The following is a 9,747-nucleotide window of genomic DNA, read 5'->3' as shown; positions in this document are numbered from 1 at the left end:
GTCATCAGGACAGTTGCTGATCTTTAAGACTCCCATATGAGGTCTCCTTCTCATTGGTCTAATGTGATCCCTTCCACATCCCTGGTCTAGCCACTTCTGGCTCCAAGACCTCCACTCAGAGACAGCTGAAACCAATACTGGATTGAATTAAAACCAAACTCAGGACCATTTCCTAGGGAAGTTGGCTTTTTAAGAGTACATTTGTTGAGGGGCACCTGGGTGGCTCAGTGGGTTAAACCTCTGCCTTCAGCTCAGGTCATGATCTCAGGGTCCTGGGATTGAGCCCTGCATCGGGCTCTCTGCTCAGCAGGGAGCCTGCTTCCTCCTCTCTCTCTCTCTCTGTCTACTTGAGATCTCTGCCTATCAAATAAATAAATACAATCTTTAAAAAAAAAAAAAGGAGTACATTTGTTGGAATCTAGCTTAGACCATGATGGATTTCTATCTTTACTCTTTTCCATTGTGACCTCTACTAACCACTTCAACTACAAAATTGGGTAACTTACCCTTGGAAAACTTTTCTAGTGTTTTCCATGGGTTAAAAATGACACGGCCTTCATAGCACAGTATAGCACAGTATAGCACAAGCCTTCACAGCATGGCGTGGCACGGGATTTTGGTTCATTCACCAGGCACCCATCTGTACCCTAGAATACAAGGGGGAAGGGAAGGTTCTAATATCTCTTCTGTAGGGTCTTTTATGGCAGGACAGTGATCATAGTGATTGCGTTCAAGGGATGCCTCCAGTCACTTTTGACTCCCAGAATCTCTGACATATCCTCCACATGGGAGTTGGGGGAACTTTCTTGGTAATGGAACTTCTAGGCTTTTTTCCCAACTCCTAAGGACTCTCCCTCGGGGACCCATTTTAACCCACTGGAAATCATTTGGATTGCAAAATTTGAGAAAGGATACTGATCTTCTATAACACAGCATGGCCTCAGTATGGCCTGTGAATTAGATCTCTTCTACAGGAAGGAGGACAAATGGACAGAAGCACCATAGGTCTAGGTCTTCATGGCTCTAAATCAGGACCTGAATCTAAGGCCATCTGGAAGAATGTATTTGGTCAGTAACCAGGCCAGTAAAGTACTTCCTGGTATATTGGATGATAATTACCTAAATATGCCTCCTCCTTTTTCTTTCTTTCTTTTTAAAAAGCTTTTATTCATTTATCAGAGAGAGACACAAGCAGGGGGAGCAGCAGAGGGAGAAGGAGAGGCAGGCTCCCCACTTAGCAAGGAACCCAATGCAGGCAGGACTCGATCCCAGAACCCTGGAATCATGTCCTGGGCCAAAGGCAGATGCTTAACCTACTGAGCTACCCAGGTATCTCCTGATCAGGCCTTCTCCTGATAGAGCCAAGGTTGCTGGAGGAAACACAGTCTATTTATAATGAAAGGGACACTGACCCTCCTTCGTTGTTCCTCCTCCTAATAGATATAGGGGGCTTCTCCCTCATTCATTTCCCAGGTTAATGGCTATGATAATCGGAGCCAGCTGTTTCTGGTTAGTCAACCTCAGGGACAGGGACTTTACAAAATATTCCCAAGCTGCTGCCAATACTCCTTTAGTTTCAGGGAAGTTCCCTGTCATCTCTGGCCCCATATGGACAGCCTGTTTCCATGTTGGTTGAAGAAAAACATGGGGTCTATTCATCTGGTTGAGCTGATGAGGTTTAGGATGGGGAAACCTTGTTCTCTGCTTTCTGGCAGCTCTTAGCCTCTTCTGCTTCCTCCTCCCTCTCCCCCTCCTCCTGTTTCTGCACTGCCTTGGCCATGGCCTATATAAATGGCTTCTAGACCATGCTCGGTGCCTCCAGCACCATTGGCTTCTCCTCCTACCCTCACCATTGAGGAGCAAGAAGAGCATCCCCTGGACCTAACACCACCCACACCAGCTACAGCACTGATTACTGAACATAGGTTTGTCCTTTTGACTTCTTATTGCAGAGAAACTAAGGATATTTGGGTCTGTTGGAGAACATGTTTGGGCTTACATTTATCCATAAATTTGCCATCCAAAGAGCTCTGGTGTGACAGTTCACAACTGGTTACTCCTTGGTTTTCCCCAGACACTAAGGTTTCAAAGAGGGCAAAATTCTGCTAGATGTAATGAATAACTGTTGGAAAGAAGAAAAGCAACTCTGTATGTGGAAGAAGGGTTTGAGGAATGGGAATACCTGTTTGTTGAAGGCAGAAAAAGGTAATTTTGTCCTAAATGAGATCGGCTGTTTGGAGAGAAGTGGCTTGGGACAAAATCTGAATGCAAAGGAAAGTTGTAGAAGGTTTTATGAAGAGAAGTCTTTGGAAAGGAATTTTATGTGTGGTCAAGACAGACTAAGATTAAAATGAATAGATTTTAAAAGTACACTGGTAAAAGATTCAAATTTTGGGGGCACCTGGGTGGCTCATGTCTTTTGAGCATCCAACTCTTGGTTTTGGCTCGGGTCATGGTCCCAGGTTCCTGAGATGGAGCCCTGTGTCAGGCTCGTCAGGCTTGGGCCTGGGTCCAGAGTCATCTTAAGATTCTTCTTCTCCTGGCTGCCTGGGTGGCTCAGTGGGTTAAGCCGCTGCCTTCAGCTTAGGTCATGATCTCAGGGTCTGGGGATCAAGCCCTGCATCAGGCTCTCTGCTCAGCAGGGGGCCTGCTTCCCTTCCTTTCTCTCTGCCTGTCTCTCTGCCTACTTGTGATCTCTTTCTGTCAAATAAATAAATAAAATCTTTAAGGAAAAAAAAAGATTCTCTCTCTCCCTCTGCCCCTCCCCCTGCTCACTCTATCTCGCTTTCTCTAAGACAAACAAATAAAATCCTTTAAAAAAATTTTTTTTATTTATTTCTTTGACAGAGAGAGAGATCATAAGTAGGCAGAGAGGCAGGCTCCCTGCTGAGCAGAGAGCCTGATGTGGGGCTCCATCCCAGGACCCTGAAACCATGACCTGAGCTGAAAGCAGAGGGTTAAACCTCTGAGCCACCCAGGTGCCCCTGTTCCTGATAAGAAAATGTTGTTGTCTCTTTTCTTTGCCCCAAATAAACAGTTTCTGTTTTGTCTTTATCAAGCCTTTGATGATCCATAATTCAATTTAGACATGCGCTTTAAAACTTTTTAAGGTTTTAGGGATGCCTGCATGGTTCATTCGATTGAGTGTCTGCCTTTGGCTCAGATCCTGATCCCAGGGTCCTGGGATCGAGTCCCTCATTGGGCTCCCTGCTCAGTAGGGAGTTTGCTTCTCCTTCTGCCTGCCACTCCCACAACTTGTGTTCTCTCTCTCTCTGACAAGTAAGTAAAATCTTTAAAAATAAATAAAAAGAAAAAGACATTCTAAAACTCTTCAAAAATTTTTTCTAAGGTTTAAACAAACTTCCCTAAGATTTATTTATTTATTTGACAGAGATCACAAGTAGGCAGAGAGGCAGGCAGAGAGAGAGGAAGGGAAGCAGGCTCCCTGCTGAGCAGAGAGCCCCATGCGGGGCCTGATCCCAGGATCCTGAGATCATGACCTGAGCCGAAGGCAGAGGCTTAAACCCCTGAGCCACCCAGGTGCCCCAAACTTCCCTAAGATTTAAATTGTAAATAAACTCTCTTTGACTAATTAGCTTTGTTTATTTGGTACATTAAGTTCTGGTTAGGATGCCATCACTGAGTATTCTAATTATTGAAGTGTTCTATTCACAGGAATTACTGAATTTCCTTGTCAATGGCATCATATCAAGTTGATCAGGTTGTTAACAATGTCCACTTCTGGGGCACCTGGGTGACTCAGTCAGTTGAATGTCTACCTTCCACTTGGGCCATGATCCTGGGGTTCCAGGATCAAGCCCCATGTTGAGCTCCCCACTGGGAGGGGGACCTGCTTCTCCCCCTCCCCTTTGCTTGTGCTCCCTCACTCCCTCTCTCCTCTCAGATAAATAAATATTTTTTAAAATGTCCATTTCTGAGTTTTTATCATTTATAATTATTCTTATTCTCTTGCAAAACGTGGTTCCTCTTCAAGGAGATTCAAAAAAAGGAATTTTAGGACAAATCCAGATATTTGATATCTTTAAGATCATAGAACTAAAATGGGTAAGAATTTCCAGAACTAAAAAGCTACATTCAGGGACACCTGGGTAACTCAGTCAGTTAAGCGTCTGCCTTCAACCCAGGTCATGATCCCAGGGTCCTGGGATCGAGCCCCATGTCAGCCTTCCTGCTCAGTGGGGAGCCTGCTTCCTCGTCTCCCTGTGCTGTTCCTGCTGCTTGTTCTCTCTCTCTCTCTCTCGTAAAATAAGTAAAATCTAAAAAAAAAAAAAAAAAGCTGCATTCAATCTGAACAAGAATTAGTAACATGAAACTAAATGAACTGAGGAAGACAATTATAGTGTTTGTGACTCATATTTGAAATATTGTTGCTTCACTAATGTTTGCTCTTGAAGATTAAGGAAACTTTCTCTTAAGATATCTGTGACTTCTAAAAATGTGATAAAATATTGACTCGTGTTGGGCTCCTGGGTGGCTCAGTTCACAAAGCGTCTGCCTTCAGCTTGGGCTGTGATCCCAGAGTCCTGAGATGGACTCCCTGCTTGGTAGGGAGCTTGCTTCTCCCTCTCCCTCTTCCCCTGCTGTGCTCTCTTTCTCTCTCTCTCTGTCAAATAAATAAATAAAATCTTAAAAAAAAAAAAAAACCTACTCATTTGTAAACAAATGGAAGCACTTAACTTTTCTCTTTACCTGAATCCTCTGAAATTCAATAAGTCTCAGTAAGTATTCTTTCTTTTGTGGCAATCAGAGTTATTTGCAAATTTTAATAATAATCTGTTCTCCTGGGGTACCTGGGTGGCTCAGTGGGTTAAGCCTCTGCCTTCAGCTCAGGTCATGGTCTCAGGGTCCTGGGATGGAGCCCTGCATCAGGCTCCCTGCTCAACAGGGAGCTTGCTTCCCTCTCTGTCTCTGCCTGCCTCTCTGCCTAATTGTGATGTCTCTCTCTGTCAAATAAATAAATAAAATCTTAAAAAAAAAAAAAATAGGGGCACCTGGGTGCCTCAGTGGGTTAAGCCACTGCCTTCAGCTCGGGTCATAATCCCAGGGTCCTGGGATTGAGTCCCGCATCGGGCTCTCTGTTCAGTGGGGAGCCTGCTTTCCTCTCTCTCTGCCTGCCTCTCTGTCTACTTGTGATTTCTCTGTCAAATAAATAAATAAAATCTTAAAAAAAAAAAAAAAGAATCTGTTCTCCTTGTAACAGGACACCATTAGAAACATTGGTTCTTTTACTAAGGCTTTGACTGGAATGTCATATTTGAGAGAGACATGCATAGACTCAGATATGACCATACAGCTTTAAGAAACTGAGGTTGACTTAATGAAACCTGGAGCCATAAAGTCCCTTGGAACTGTTGGCCTCATAGGTGCTCACAGAGTTCCCAACAGCCTCGCCAGCTGAGTAGAAAGTGTCACTTTTTGGCAGGTGCAGGAACCTCAGGATACTTTGGGGACCTTGTAAAGAGGAATTCCCCCAAATATACAGGTATTACAGGCATGTCTGATGACAAGTATTTGGCTTGGCTTCTGGCCTAGAGAGGCTACTAAAAGTTCAATCGAAATTCCTTTTGAAAGTTCTAGCAAGGGCACCTGGGTGGCTCAGTGGGTTAAGCCTCTGCCTTTGGCTTAGGTCATGATCTCAGGGTCCTGAGATCAAGCCCCACATCGGTCTCCCTGCTCAGCAGGGAGTCTGCTTCTCCCTCTCCCTCTGCCTCTGCCCCTTACCCCACTCATGCTTGCTCACAAAAATAAATAATAAAATCTTAAAAAAAAAAAAAAAGTGCTAGCAAAGCGGATTTTTTTTTTTAAGATTTTATTTATTTATTTGACAGAGAGAGATCACAAGTAGGCAGAGAAGCAGGCAGAGAGAGATGAGGAAGTAGGCTACCCGCTGAGCAGAGAGCCCGATGCGGGGCTCGATCCCATGACCCAGGGATCATGACCTGAGCCGAAGGCAGAGGCCTTAACCCACTGAGCCACCCAGGCGCCCCACAAAGCAGATTTTAAAAGATCTCTATGGCTAATCACTATTCTGGCTGAGTTTATAATTACGCCAAGTTTTTTTAAAAACTGGACTCATTTTGCAAACAAATCAGTCTTAATTTGGCTATTTCTGGAAATAATGGTGATTTTCGAGAGAAACATTATGTTTCAATTAGCCACCTTTGTGGATGTTAAATTCTAGTTCTGATTGTCTCTGAATGTTCGTTGTTTGCTTAAGCTAGACAACTTGAGGTAAACGTCAGAAAAATTACCACAGCAGCTCTCCTACGGACAACCTCTGTGCCTGTTCCGTGGAGATAATCACAAGACCCCTTGGGCATATGATTATTTGAACAGCTGGAAAATGGGATGAATTTCACAATTGTATAACTCAACTACCACCTTCACCCATTCTGTGTGGCTGGGAAGATAAAATTGCCCCTTAAAAGCCAGAGGGTACCCCCCTCCGTGGGGTTAACTATTTTTTTTAAGATTTTATTTATCTATTTGACAGACAGAGATCACAAGTAGGCAGAGAGGTAGGAAGAGAGAGAGGTGGAGACAGGCTCTCTGCTGAGCAGAGAGCCCAGTGTGGGGCTCGATCCCAGGACCCTGGGATCATGACCTGAGCTGAAGGCAGAGGCTTAACCCACTGAACCACGCAGGTGCCCCTCATGGGGTTAACTATGGATTTGTGGAGTTAACAGGTGACCCCACTTTGCCTGTGATTGGATTGGATGGCGCACTTGGGGAGACCCTTATCTTCTGAGACAAGTCTTTTCTCACCTGCTGGTGATCTCTCATGATTAGGATGCTGTTAAGTCTATACCTCAAACAAAAAGGGCTTCTTTTTTTTTTTTTAAGATTTTATTTATTTATTTGACAGACAGAGAACACAAGTAGGCAGAGAGACAGGCAGAGAGAGAGGGGAAAGCAGGCTCCCCGCTGAGCAGAGAGCCCGATGTGGGGCTCGATCCCAGGACCCCGGGATCACGACCCGAGCTGAAGGCAGATGCTTTAACCCACTGAGCCACCCAGGCGCCCCCAAAAAGGGCTTCTTGATGGTTTTGTTCCTTAGTCATATTAGTCCCAGGAAGTATTGCTGTAACATTACAAATAGAGGATTTACCCAGCATACAACAGCCCTCTGGTAGAAGAAGCTCCAAAACAGGGGCACCTGGGTGGGTCAGTTGTTAAGCATCTGCCTTTGGCTCAGGTCATGATCCCAGGGTCCTGGGTCCGAGCCCCACACTGGACTCCCTGCTTCACAGGAAGCCTGCTTCTCCCTCTCCCCCTCCCCCTGCTTGTGTTCCCTTCCTCCTCTCTCTGTGTCTCTCTGTCAAATAAATTAATTAATTAAAAAAAAAAAAAGAAACCTCAAAACTTACTATGGGACTTTCCCCAACAGCAATGACTTCCCATCAGGTCCAGAGGGTCTTAGAGACCAAAGACTAGCAATGGATGATGGGAGTTTGACTTCCAAATACCAGGCAGTCTTACAGATACTCCTGAAATAATTCTTAAAACCTGTTAGGGGTGCCTGGATGGCTCAGTCCACTAAGCATCTGCCTTGGGCTCAGGTCATGAGCTCAGGGTCCTGGGATAGGGTTCCCTGCTCAGTGGGGAGCCTGTTTCTCCACCCCTTTCTCTTTCTACTGCTTCCCCTGCTTCTTCCCTCTCTCTCTCTCAAATATATAAAATCTTAAAAATAAATAGTGCTCACTCCGGCTTTTCAATTGGCAAAGGGCCTTAAAATTAATACCTTCACTGACTCTAAATATGCTTTCCTAGGGGCACCTGGGTGGCTCAGTGGGTTAAGCCTCTGACTTCAGCTCAGGTCATGATCTCCAGGTCCTGGGATCAAGCCCCGCATCAGGCTCTGTGCTCGGCAGGGAGCCAGCTTCTTCCTGCCTCTCTGCCTACTTGTCATCTCTGTCTGCCAAGTAAATAAGTAAAATCTTTAAAATAAATAAATAAGCTTTCCTAGTCCTACATGCCCACAAAGCAATTTGGGAGACAAGGGGATTATTATCAAGCCACAACTCCCCAATTAGGGGTCTGAGATTATGACTCATCATATATATATATAAATACACAAAATATATACTAATATATATAAATGTATATATATATTTGTCAATGAACTGCAGGTTATTAAATTTATTTTTATTTTTATTTTAAAGACTTTTATTTATTTATTTGACAGAGAGAAATCACAAGTAGATGGAGAGGCAGGCAGAGAGAGAGAGAGAGGGAAGCAGGCTCTCCGCTGAGCAGAGAGCCCGATGCGGGACTCCATCCCAGGACTCCGAGATCATGACCTGAGCCGAAGGCAGCGGCTTAACCCACTGAGCCACCCAGGCGCCCCAGGTTATTAAATTTTTTAAAAGATTTTGTTTATTTACTTGAGAGAGAGAGCATGAGAGGGGAAAGGGTCAGAGGGAGAAGCAGACTCCCTGCTCAGCAGGGAGCCCAATGCGGGACTCAATCCCAGAACTCCAGGACCATGACCTGACCTGAAGGGAGTCACTTAACCCTCTGAGCCACCCAGGTGCCCTGAGCTGCAGATTATAAGGAGATTTATCTACATTTCTTTTCCCTTTGCTATCCATGTCAAGTGTGAGTCTTTTTTATTTTTATTTTTTTTTGGTAGTACAGTATTTTATTTATCTATTATTGTTTATTTTGAGGTCAAATTCATATGATATCAAATTAACCAATTAGAGTGTACAATTCAGTGACATTTAAGGCATTCACGATGCTGATGTCGTGGAACTGATGTGGGGAACAAAGCCAAAAAGGAAATGCAGATAAGATTGAATCTCCTGGGGTACTTACTGGGGGAGGGGTTGCTCAGTCGGTTAAGTAACCAACTCTTGAACTCGGGGTTTGGACTCAGGTCCTGGTGGCAGTGTCAGGAGATGGAGCCCCGCGTTTGGGCTCCATGCTTAGCAAGAGGGTGGGTGGGGCAGGAGAGGGGGCGGGTCTACCGAAGATTCTTCCTCTTCTCCTCCCCCACTTGTTTCTGTGTGTGCCTGTGTATGTGCCGCTCTCTCCCTCTCTCAAATAACTAAACCTTTTTTTTAAAAAAAAACATTATTCTTTTTTTTTTTTTTAAAGATTTTTATTTTTATTTATTTGACGGACAGAGATCACAAGTAGGCAGAGAGGCAGGCAGAGAGAGAGGAGGAAGCAGGCTCCCTGCTGAGCAGAGAGCCCGATGTGGGGCTTGATCCCAGAACCCTGGGATCATGACCTGAGTCGAAGGCAGAGGCTTAACCCACTGAGCCACCCAGGCACCCCCCCTTTTTTTTTTGAAGATTTATTTATTTGAGAGAGAGACACACACAATGCGAGAGGGAACACAGGCAGGGGGAGTGGGAGAGGGAGAGGGAGAAGGAGACTCTCTGCTGAGAAGGGACTCCGATGATGGGCTGGATCCCAGGCCCCTGGGATCATGACTTGAGCCAAAGGCAGACACTTAATGACTGAGCCATCCAGGTGCCCCTCAAATAAATAAATATTTTAAAAATAAATTTCTTTTTTTTTTTAAGATTTTATTTATGTATTTGACAGACAGAGATCACAAGTAAGCAGAGAGGCAGGCAGAGAGAGAGAGAGAGAAGGAAACAGGCTCCTTAACAAACCGAGAACCCGATGAGGGGCTTGATCCCAGGACCCTGAGATCATGACCTGTGCCTAAGGCAGAGGCTTAACCCACTGAGCCACCCAGGTGCCCCCAAATAA

Source organism: Mustela nigripes, chromosome 2 (genome assembly GCF_022355385.1).
Source record: "Mustela nigripes isolate SB6536 chromosome 2, MUSNIG.SB6536, whole genome shotgun sequence".
NCBI lineage: Eukaryota > Metazoa > Chordata > Mammalia > Carnivora > Mustelidae > Mustela > Mustela nigripes.
The sequence above is the reverse complement of the archived record's forward strand: the minus strand, read 5'-3'. Positions refer to the sequence as shown.